The sequence below is a fragment of the Rutilus rutilus genome (assembly GCF_951802725.1).
Source record: "Rutilus rutilus genome assembly, chromosome: 12".
Taxonomy (NCBI): domain Eukaryota; kingdom Metazoa; phylum Chordata; class Actinopteri; order Cypriniformes; family Leuciscidae; genus Rutilus; species Rutilus rutilus.
The window spans coordinates 1,496,352-1,505,738 of record NC_140217.1 but is presented as its reverse complement, the minus strand read 5'-3'; positions in this window follow the sequence as shown (position 1 = coordinate 1,505,738).

Genomic DNA, 9,387 nt, shown 5'->3' with positions numbered 1-9,387 from the left:
ATTCCATCACATTCTTTTCTACCGCTTTTTCATATTTTTCCTTATCCAGCCCTATACTTCTTTTTTCTCGTCTTATAACAGTCCCTTTATTTTTACATTGACCTATCTTCCACGGATTAAATTTCCTATTCATTTTAAATATCCAACATCCCCCTAGTTCCTCATTAGAGCTAGTTCTACTCGTTGAACCAATGAAATATTTAAGCGTCTTGTTTCCGTAATGGTCTGTAATGTAACTGTTAGTTTCATAGATTTCCACTTCTTTACTGTACCAGCGCTTCATTTTTACCGTGCGCTTTATTTTAACTTTTGGTATTCTAACCAAATAATACCACACCTCATGGTTCTGATCCTTGTCTTCTAGGTTACCATTTAACCACTTCCAGAAATATTTATCATTTTCTATTTTACTTTTATTCCTTTCCCTTGTAGCGAATACAGTTAAGTCAAAGCCAGAGACATTTTCTCTGTCTACTTGAACTTGCGCTAATAGAACTTGTCCGGTCAATATTTCCCATTGTAATAAATAGCTTACTCGTACTATGGCCAATATAATTATTCCTAATCCTAATAATAACCATAAAATTGTACTTATCCATCTCCAGCGATTTCGTTGCCGCTTCAACCTCCTGATATTTTCTCTTGCTCCCTCCAGCTCTTCAGTCAGGATGTCCAACGACTTCGCCTTCCTCATTTTCCTGAAATTAGAGGTTAGTTCTTAGGCTCTACGAGCCTTTTGGCCCGTCGAAACAGACCTTTTTTTATCACTTTCACTTCAGGCTGTTTCTCATGCAATTCAGCTTCAATTCCCCCGATCCAGTTAAAGTCGGGGTGTGCACAGGTCAACACATTTATTTTTAAGTGCATCACTACTTTGAACTGTTTCTCTGGGACTTCTGTTAATTGGTCGTCCCCATAATAGCTCCCCACACAAAAGTTCTTTTCGTCAGCTCGCCAAACTTTGTGCTCTTTCATGTCTTTGACTGGTGCTACTTCAAGTTCCACGAACTTCTCTTTCCTTCTTGACTGTCTTTTTTCTTTCGTCACATTTGACCTGGAAAGGGTTCCCCTATAATCCTTACTATAGTTAGGGCTATCTTCCCATCCACTTTCCTGTGCCAACTCCATGGCTAGGGAACCCCAGGTTCTTACTCGCCACTCCTCGCCTCGCTTGACATAGACCCAGGCTAGTTTCCCTGAAGAGCCTCTTTTCATCTCTACCTCGGGAAAACAGCCTAGAATGGGTACCTGCCACAGTGTGAGGCTCCACCTCGTGGATTCCAGATCGGCTAGAGACAAATCGCTCTCACGATCCTTATCCACTATTTCTCCGACCAACGCCTCCCTCTCTCGCAGCGCTTGGTTTCTAATCTCCCTATCATCACTCGGGAAAATAGGGATTCTGGTTTCCAGAAAAGCTATCCTCTCATGCTTCCTCATCCCCACCCAGGGGTGTCTGGAAAACCTGGTGACTATTCCCTCTTGGAATAGTCCTATGGGTTTCATAACTCTTATGGATTCCCATACGGACCTAGACGACATTAGTGTCCTGTCCTTAGTGCCACATACTAAACAGACCCAGCTGTCACTACCATTCCATGTACAGTTACATTTCTCTGCTGTACCCCCGGACACTCTGTACGAATCAATCCGGAGTTTTGGATGGCTTGGCCAACAATTCTTACATATCAGGACGCCTCCTATCTCTATGTGGCTATGCTCATTGACCAGCCACTCTGCACCCATAGATTTCTTTTCATCTGGTGCAAGAGTAGGCATGGCCACCGCCTTATCACAAATCACACACATGTATGGGCGAACTCGGATCTCCACAGGCGTGGCCTCATTCCCTGTGAAACCCAACACCCGTTGGAGTTCCGGTTCCAACCATAACATGGCTTTCGAACCATGTTGACTGTGCTCCACTCTAATCAGACCCCTCCTACTGGTTACCCGAATTATTTCCTCCATTACTATTTTTTAACTAGATCTTTATTTGATTGGATCCCGTTATTTTCCAACTCTACTGTGTTTGATCCCGTTATGGATTTCACAGTGTCTACCGTTCCTAAACCCTGGTAGAATCTCCCTACCTTTTTCCTTCTAGAGATTATCACACGGTCTCCAGGTTTGAACCTCGGGTTGCTCTTTACCTCCTTTTCTTTTGGTGTCACGTGATCACATCTGTTGAGATGTAGAAGACATTGATCAATTATTGTATCCCACTCCCCGAGTTCCTCATTCTTGCTAAAATACTCTTTTACTGTTCTGATAGCCCTCTCGGCAATCGAATTCGTTTCTGGACGATAAGGGATACTCTTGGTTAATATTATTTTGTTTTCCTTGCAAAAATCTTCCACGAGCTTCCCACTAATGTTATGCGCGCCGTCAGCTCTAAGGGATTCCATTTTTCCTTCCCATTTGATCCATTCTTTTAAGCATTCGACCACGTTTTTCTCTAGTGCGGCACGCATCGGCCAAATCATCTTTTTCTTAGAGAAATTGTCGATTGCTAATAAGAAATAACAGTTACCTAACTTCGTTTTTTGGGCGGAGAGGACCAGCGAAGTCGACAGAGACCTCTTGGCCTCTGTATTCTTTAGGGAGTTCACTGTCCTTTGCTCCTTTAGCCGTCATAAATTTCCTGCATATTTTGCATTCCTTTTTCACTTCCCTATACCTCATTCTCCAATTTGGGATGTTTAGATTTCTCAATCTAAGTTCCATTTGAATCATGTTATAACTAGGATGGTTTAATTCATTGTGCATTTTTTCAAATAGCTCGGTGACTTCCTGAAGTTTAACCGTTCCTATGAATTTATCGATTTCTCTGTTTCCTTGGGCGGCTTCACTTTCCTGTTTTGTATGGCTGACCTGATGATAGCAGTGTACTGTAACTTTCTGCATCAGCTCATAAATATTTTCCCATTGTTCTTTGTGTGGCATAGGCTTATTACGCGCGTTATGGAAACCATTGGCCTTCCAAATTTCAATCTCTTTGTTTAAACCGTCCGCAACGTATTCTGAGTCGCACGTTAGGACAATTTCCTTATGTCCTAATTCTACTGCCTTTTCAAGAGCTTTCTGCACTGCAGTGACCTCAGCCAATTGGGCGGTTCCTTGAATTTCCCTGCTTTGGGAAGTAATTAACTGACCGTCCTTTTTAACCAAATAACCCCATTTTACTTTTCCTGCCTTTTCGCTTCCATCTGTGAAATACTTTGGCAGATGCTGGTGTGTGTCATGGTATTTGGTCATTTTTTCTTTCCTTTTTAGTTTGATCATTTTCCATTCTAACTGATTGTCACTTAGAATCAAGTTCCATTGATCCCATCTTTGGGAATGAATTCTTGCCTGATTCATCACTAGATTCTTTTTCAGCCTGGTTAATTCTCCTGCTTGCGAATATATCTCTATAAGTTGTTCTTTTGCTACTGCTTTAAGCTGCAATAGTCTCTTTGTCACTGCCGCTAGCACTCTCTCTGGCCCATTCTCCTCATACTTCATCATAGCAGGCTCTTGCGTATGAGTTAAGAAGGCTATAGGTGCTTTTCCGTCTCTATTTGATAATGTGAGTGCGACTTCGTCTTCTGCCTCTTTCACCTCAACGATTAATGGAACAGTTTCATCACGTCGTTCCAATTCTCCGCTGTCTAACGCCATTCTTATCAGTTTTAATCTGGCTGACTCCACCTCGTCAGTCCACTGCCATTTTCCTTCCTTTGTACCCTGATATAGCACTTTGGCCTCCCTAGAATACTTAGGAATCAATTCCCTGATATAATTCAGCGTCCCTAGCAGTGATTGTAGTTGCTTTTTGGACTTCGGAGGGCTAGAACTCAACATCTCCTCTAGCTTACTTCTCGTGCTAGTCGTCAGAGTCTTGGTATCCTTTCCTAATTTAAATCCTAAAAAGTCTACTTCATGCTTTCCGATTTCCATCTTTTTTAGACTAGGCTTTAGACCAGCTGCGGTCACCCTGTCTAAAGTTTGCTCAAGCAGTTTCATGTGTTCTGCCTCCGTTTCCGTGGCTACCAGAATGTCGTCAATGTAAACTACTACCGGTATCCCTGCGAGCGTTTCAATCATCATGCTCTGGAAAACGTTAGGGGAATTTTTATAGCCTTGTGGTAACCTGGTATACTCGAATTGGTCACCCCGGTATGTAAAGGCCGTTTTGCCCTGACTTTCCTTTGCTAACGGGACACTCCAGAACCCGTTTGCTAGGTCAATCTTTGATAACCACGTTTTGTCTCGGCCAATATCTCCACTAGCCTCTCCGCAGTTAATTAGATATCTAGTATCTGGCACTGTGACTTTGTTCAGGGCTTTATAGTTATTGACTAATCTCCAGCCCCCACCAGCCTTCGCTACCGCTTGGATCGGGGCATTGGTGACGGCGGTTTCATTTTTCTGCAGCTTTCTGATTATTCCCTGCTCTGTCAGTTCTTTAATAGTCTCGCCGATTTCTTTTTCAGCTTTGCTATTAATTTTATATTGCCTCTGTGGCGGTGGGATTCCTCCGTGAATTATATGCTCATAATTCGATTGAACCTTCCCACAATCATTTTTACTCTTTGAGTAATAGGGCAAATACTTTTTCAAAAGCATTTCCAGCCCCCCTTTATCTTTTAGATCTGAATCTTTTACAATTCTTTGTATTTCCTCATCTTGATTCACCACCCCCAATTTTCCTATTTTCACTAGGTCATCTGGGCAAAGCAAATTGTCACTTCCTATTACCACGTCTATTTTCTTTTTCTTCCAAACGCGTTTGTCACGTACACGACCATCAAAATCCTCAACAGTTATCATGTCAATCAATTCTCCATGGTTTTCTGAAGGTTTAATTACACTAATATCGGCCCCTGTGTCTACACGGAATGTGGTATCGTCGTAAACTTTGTATAGTCGTTTATCTTTTTCTACTGTTTTTAGTAGGGCCGTCTTTAGGGGGGCCGCTTCTTCCTAGTCTTCGTGATCTGCTCTCTTCTTCTTCTTCGGTTTTTGCTTCCTAGACCTTTCGTCTCTAACTTCTATGTTACTATAGGCTTCGTCAACTTTAACTCTGCCTACCTTAACAGCAGGTTTGTTCTTTTCTCTGTCTTTTCTCACTCGAGCCCTTTCTTCGTGGCTAAGTTTATCCCACTTTTCGGGACTGATAAATGTCCCCCTCTCTTTGCTGTTTTCTCCCCTATTCAGGTTAGGTCTTGATCGATCTCTGTACCTATCTCCTTCTCGATTCATGCTTCTACGATAATTATTTTCTCCTAGATTCCTCTTCTGATCGAATCTAGGAGTATGGGGTAGTGCAGGCCTTCTCTCTGGCTCATGCCGGTTGTACGGCTTCCTTTCACGTTCTGACCTCCGGGCCTGAGTTTTTGATGGATGCTGCTTGTTACTTGGTTTACCTTTTTCTGTCTGAATTAGTTCGGTTTTACGATCATACCTGATCAGGGCTTTTTCTAGTTCCTCTGGCGCCGTCTCCGGGCCATATAAGAGGAATTCTCTGGCTCCAGAAAGAGCATTACTCTTCACTCCCCTAAATATGTGTCGCAATAGCCCCTCAACGCCCTTTTGTGCCATTTCCTGGCAAGCGGATAGAGCTCCTACAGCGGCCCACTTCTCCTCGAACTGCTTTTGCTCTAACTCTTCTTTATCTGTCGGAATCAATCCTTCTAAGGTTTGAGCTAATTTTCTTCCCCCATGAATTCCAAATTCAGCCAAAATGTGTGAATCTATGGATTCACCTGTTATTCCCATCTGTTCTCCATAACGTACTATCTCTCTAACTTTTCCTTTCACCGTTGTGTTTTTTAATTTTGCTTTTTTAAGCATACGCATCTCCTGGTCACGCTTTAAAAGGTCCTCCAAGGTTGCTCTAGTCCTTACTGAAGTAACTTCTGGTGACTGGGAGGACCGCCCTAAACCACTGGTAACTTTAGGCCTCTGTCCTGGGGTTCCCAGATGTAGGGCTTCCAAGTGCTGATTTAACTCTTGCACTCCAGCAGGACGATCCCTTTCTAAATCATACTGATCGCCTGCGTCAATGGTTTCATCTCTGAACCGCAACTGTCGAGGAACCTGTGGCTTTCGAGCGGGGGTCTCCACCCTCACACTCTCGAACCTATTTGTTTCTCTTAATTCTTTATCTGTCGGTTCCTCGCTGTCTGAGTCACCAGGTGAATCATCATCACTAACATCATCACTCTCTGTACCCACATCAGAGTAATACCGATCATACCATGAATCACCTACACTTCCTTTGATGATTCTCTCTAGGGCTGCCTTATTTGTTAGATCTTTTTGTGCTAATATAGCCCTTTTAGTCCTTTGAGTTAATCTGGTGTCTGCAAGAATTTCCTCTGCGTCACCGCCATTGAGCAGACACCAAACCTGGCCACAGGTAATGCCTGGTGCATATTCGGTATCCCACATATCTCTTTTCTCTAGAAGAGTTTCTTTCTTTCTACTTTTCGCATGAGTGGGTCGGTACGATCCCTTTCCTATTCTGAAGGTCTCATAGCTCTTACCAAGCTTTAACTTGGGGAAGGGATTTTCAACCGGGTCTTTTGCACCTCGGGAGGTGGCTGTTCGCCTTAATACTGGCCACTCTGGGTCTTTTACGCATTCTGGTGCTTCCGCCCTAAGTTCGTTCGCTATATGACCCCGTCCTATTCTTTGATCTGATCCCCCTTCGCCCGCGGCTTCATTTTGATTCACCAGTTTTGCTATGTTTTTTAGCACTGTTGAGTCAGGGTGACAGATCATCCATGTTTTAGGCCAGCTAGTCTGGCTTGCCTTTCTCAACAGCGCAGTTACAAGGTATGTGCCTGATTTAACTTCATTAAATCCGAACTCTTCTCCGGATATTATCGGCATGGCTATTACGCGATACTTATTATCTCTAGCACAGGCACAGATTTTATCTATTAAAATGTCTAGGGCTATTAAGGCTTGTAATTCCTCTTCGAGGTCATGGCCATTACCTCTCTTATACCCTATTGCATGTATTACTGGTTTGCCATTTGGTCCCCCTATTTTTTGTAGGAGGATATCTCCAGTATGGAGAGAGGTTTTTCTACGTTGCATTAACTTGTCTGACTCGTCTTGAAACTTTCGTCCTGCCTGTCTTAAGAAGGCAGCTGCAACGCCATCTTCATGACTGAGATGGTTATTAGCGGCATTAACCAGAGCGTCTGCCTCTTCTTCAAACTGTAAAGGTCCTGCTTTTAGAACAACTAAATTTGCTCCCTTCGCAAAATATAACCTGAGGGGTCCTTCGACCTCTGCTATGGCTTCTTCATACGGGCTTTCAGGGTCTTCATAGAGTGGTGCGTCAGGTTCGGTAAAATTCGTACCTATCTCTTCTTGAGAGATTATACTAAAAGCTACCGAGCCTTTGTCTGATTCTTCCTCAGAGCCATCTCCAGCTAGGGTGGCCCAACTTTTCGTTGGTATACCTTTTACCTCTTTCCCTACTGAATTAAAGACTCGTACTTTGGGGTTTTCATCATTGCCTCCTTTATTGGAGTAGATGAAGTTTGGAGCCTCTGCTCCTTCCTTTACCCTTAAATTTACCACTGGCGCAGCCTCTCTGACCTCTTGCCAGGGTATATTTCTAAAGCCACATTTACACTTAGTAGAGTCAGACCATTCTAACTTTCCTGCAGTGTCACTAGCAACTAAATCTATAGTCACCATTCGGTTCTCCATTTTTCTAAAGTGTTAGGAGTCACTTCAAACTTCCTATTTTTTACAAGTGTTTGGATTCACTGGCGTTACTTCGAAGCGTCCCGATGCTCACACCGAATGTGGTGTTGTTATTAGATTTATCAGAAGTGCCTGCCCGCACTTCCTTGTGACATGTGCGGCTAAGAAACCAATGCCCACCAACAACACAACCCGAAGGGAGCAGCGTTCGAGCCGTGCTGAAAGCATGCACTGAAAACTTAGGCACCCATGTGTTGCATACAAGTGATGCAACTCTTCACAAATCTATACGACTCCTTACTCCCTTATTTTCTGCAAGTGTTTGGGTTCACTCAAATCCCTTATTTTCTGCAAGTGTTTGGGTTCACTCAAAACCGGTTTATCTCTCTAGACCAACTCACCCTTCTCTCTTGGGCTTCGAGTGTTTTGTCTGTCATAACAGGTCTTCATATGAGCCTGCGCGCGCTTATGTTCACTCAGTTCTCTTGAACTCTGCGAGTGAGTTGTGTTCAATATTAGTTTCTCTGAACTATGAACACTGACAGTGGCTGTAGTATGTGGACTTTTCACCTCTACATGTTATTATTCCTGAACAATTGTCTTTTAATTTCCCCTATAAGCAAAATGCCCCACACGATTGGGCGCCATGTTGTGTTTCTATACCGCTGTAACATCTGAGTCCATCTACAACATTCCCATTAACCTACTACAATCAGAGATTGCCCTTACCTGCCGGTTAAAGATGCTATAGTTGGCTCCAGGGTCCTCGGCGGTGTCCGATCCAGCTGAGTCCGGGATCCGTTTCACAGGGCTTTTGCTTAGTATTAATATCTAAACTATAACAAAGTAAAGATATCTCCAGGAAAAATCACTCTGAGACTTATTTAAAAGTTTTTCGAATCACCAAAAGATTGGTTTCGTTTTACTTAAAAAGGTTTCAGAACAATACAAAGATTATTAATTCAAAAAGGAAAAAAATAACAGAAATGCGTATAGGTCTTCACCTCGAAGTGCGGCCCCGAACAACAGGATACAAAACCTTTTATATGGTTTGATAGGGGCCGTCTTAAGCTTTTAGGGCTGTCCCTTACAATAAAGCGATTCTTAAAATGTTAAACTATCTGGTCTGGAATTTTCCATGACCCTAAAGCTATTATGCAATAAGCATGCATGCATAGGTTATCTCATCTGTACCACCCACGCTAAAAAGCTTAATATACATTTTGACCGTTTCTTGGCCTGCAGGTGTTAAAACCACAGCTCGCTTCTCGCCTCGTCTCTAACTGGGAGGAGGCCTCTTTCCATCTTCTTAAACCGTGCTCAAAGGTCAACTAAGCGGGCATAGCCTTAACACCTGTTGTTCCACTGAACTCACTCTGAGAGATCAAAGAAAACCACAAACACTGTGGTTGCAAAGCAAGCTTGCAACATGCATCTAGCGTTGCAAGCTTCTTTTGCAAGCAATGACATTTAAACTATAAGACATTATCACAGGGCAAGTTTGCATCAAGTGATTCAAACTTCTCCTGTAAACAGGATATTTCACAATTTGGACATTTAAACTGATTCTCTAACATAACTCCCCTTACAATACAAAGTAATCTTTTATGCAATTTCTCCATCTGCCTTAAAATCCTCAAAATTCGTTGGCTTTGATGTGTCAGCTTGTTCTGT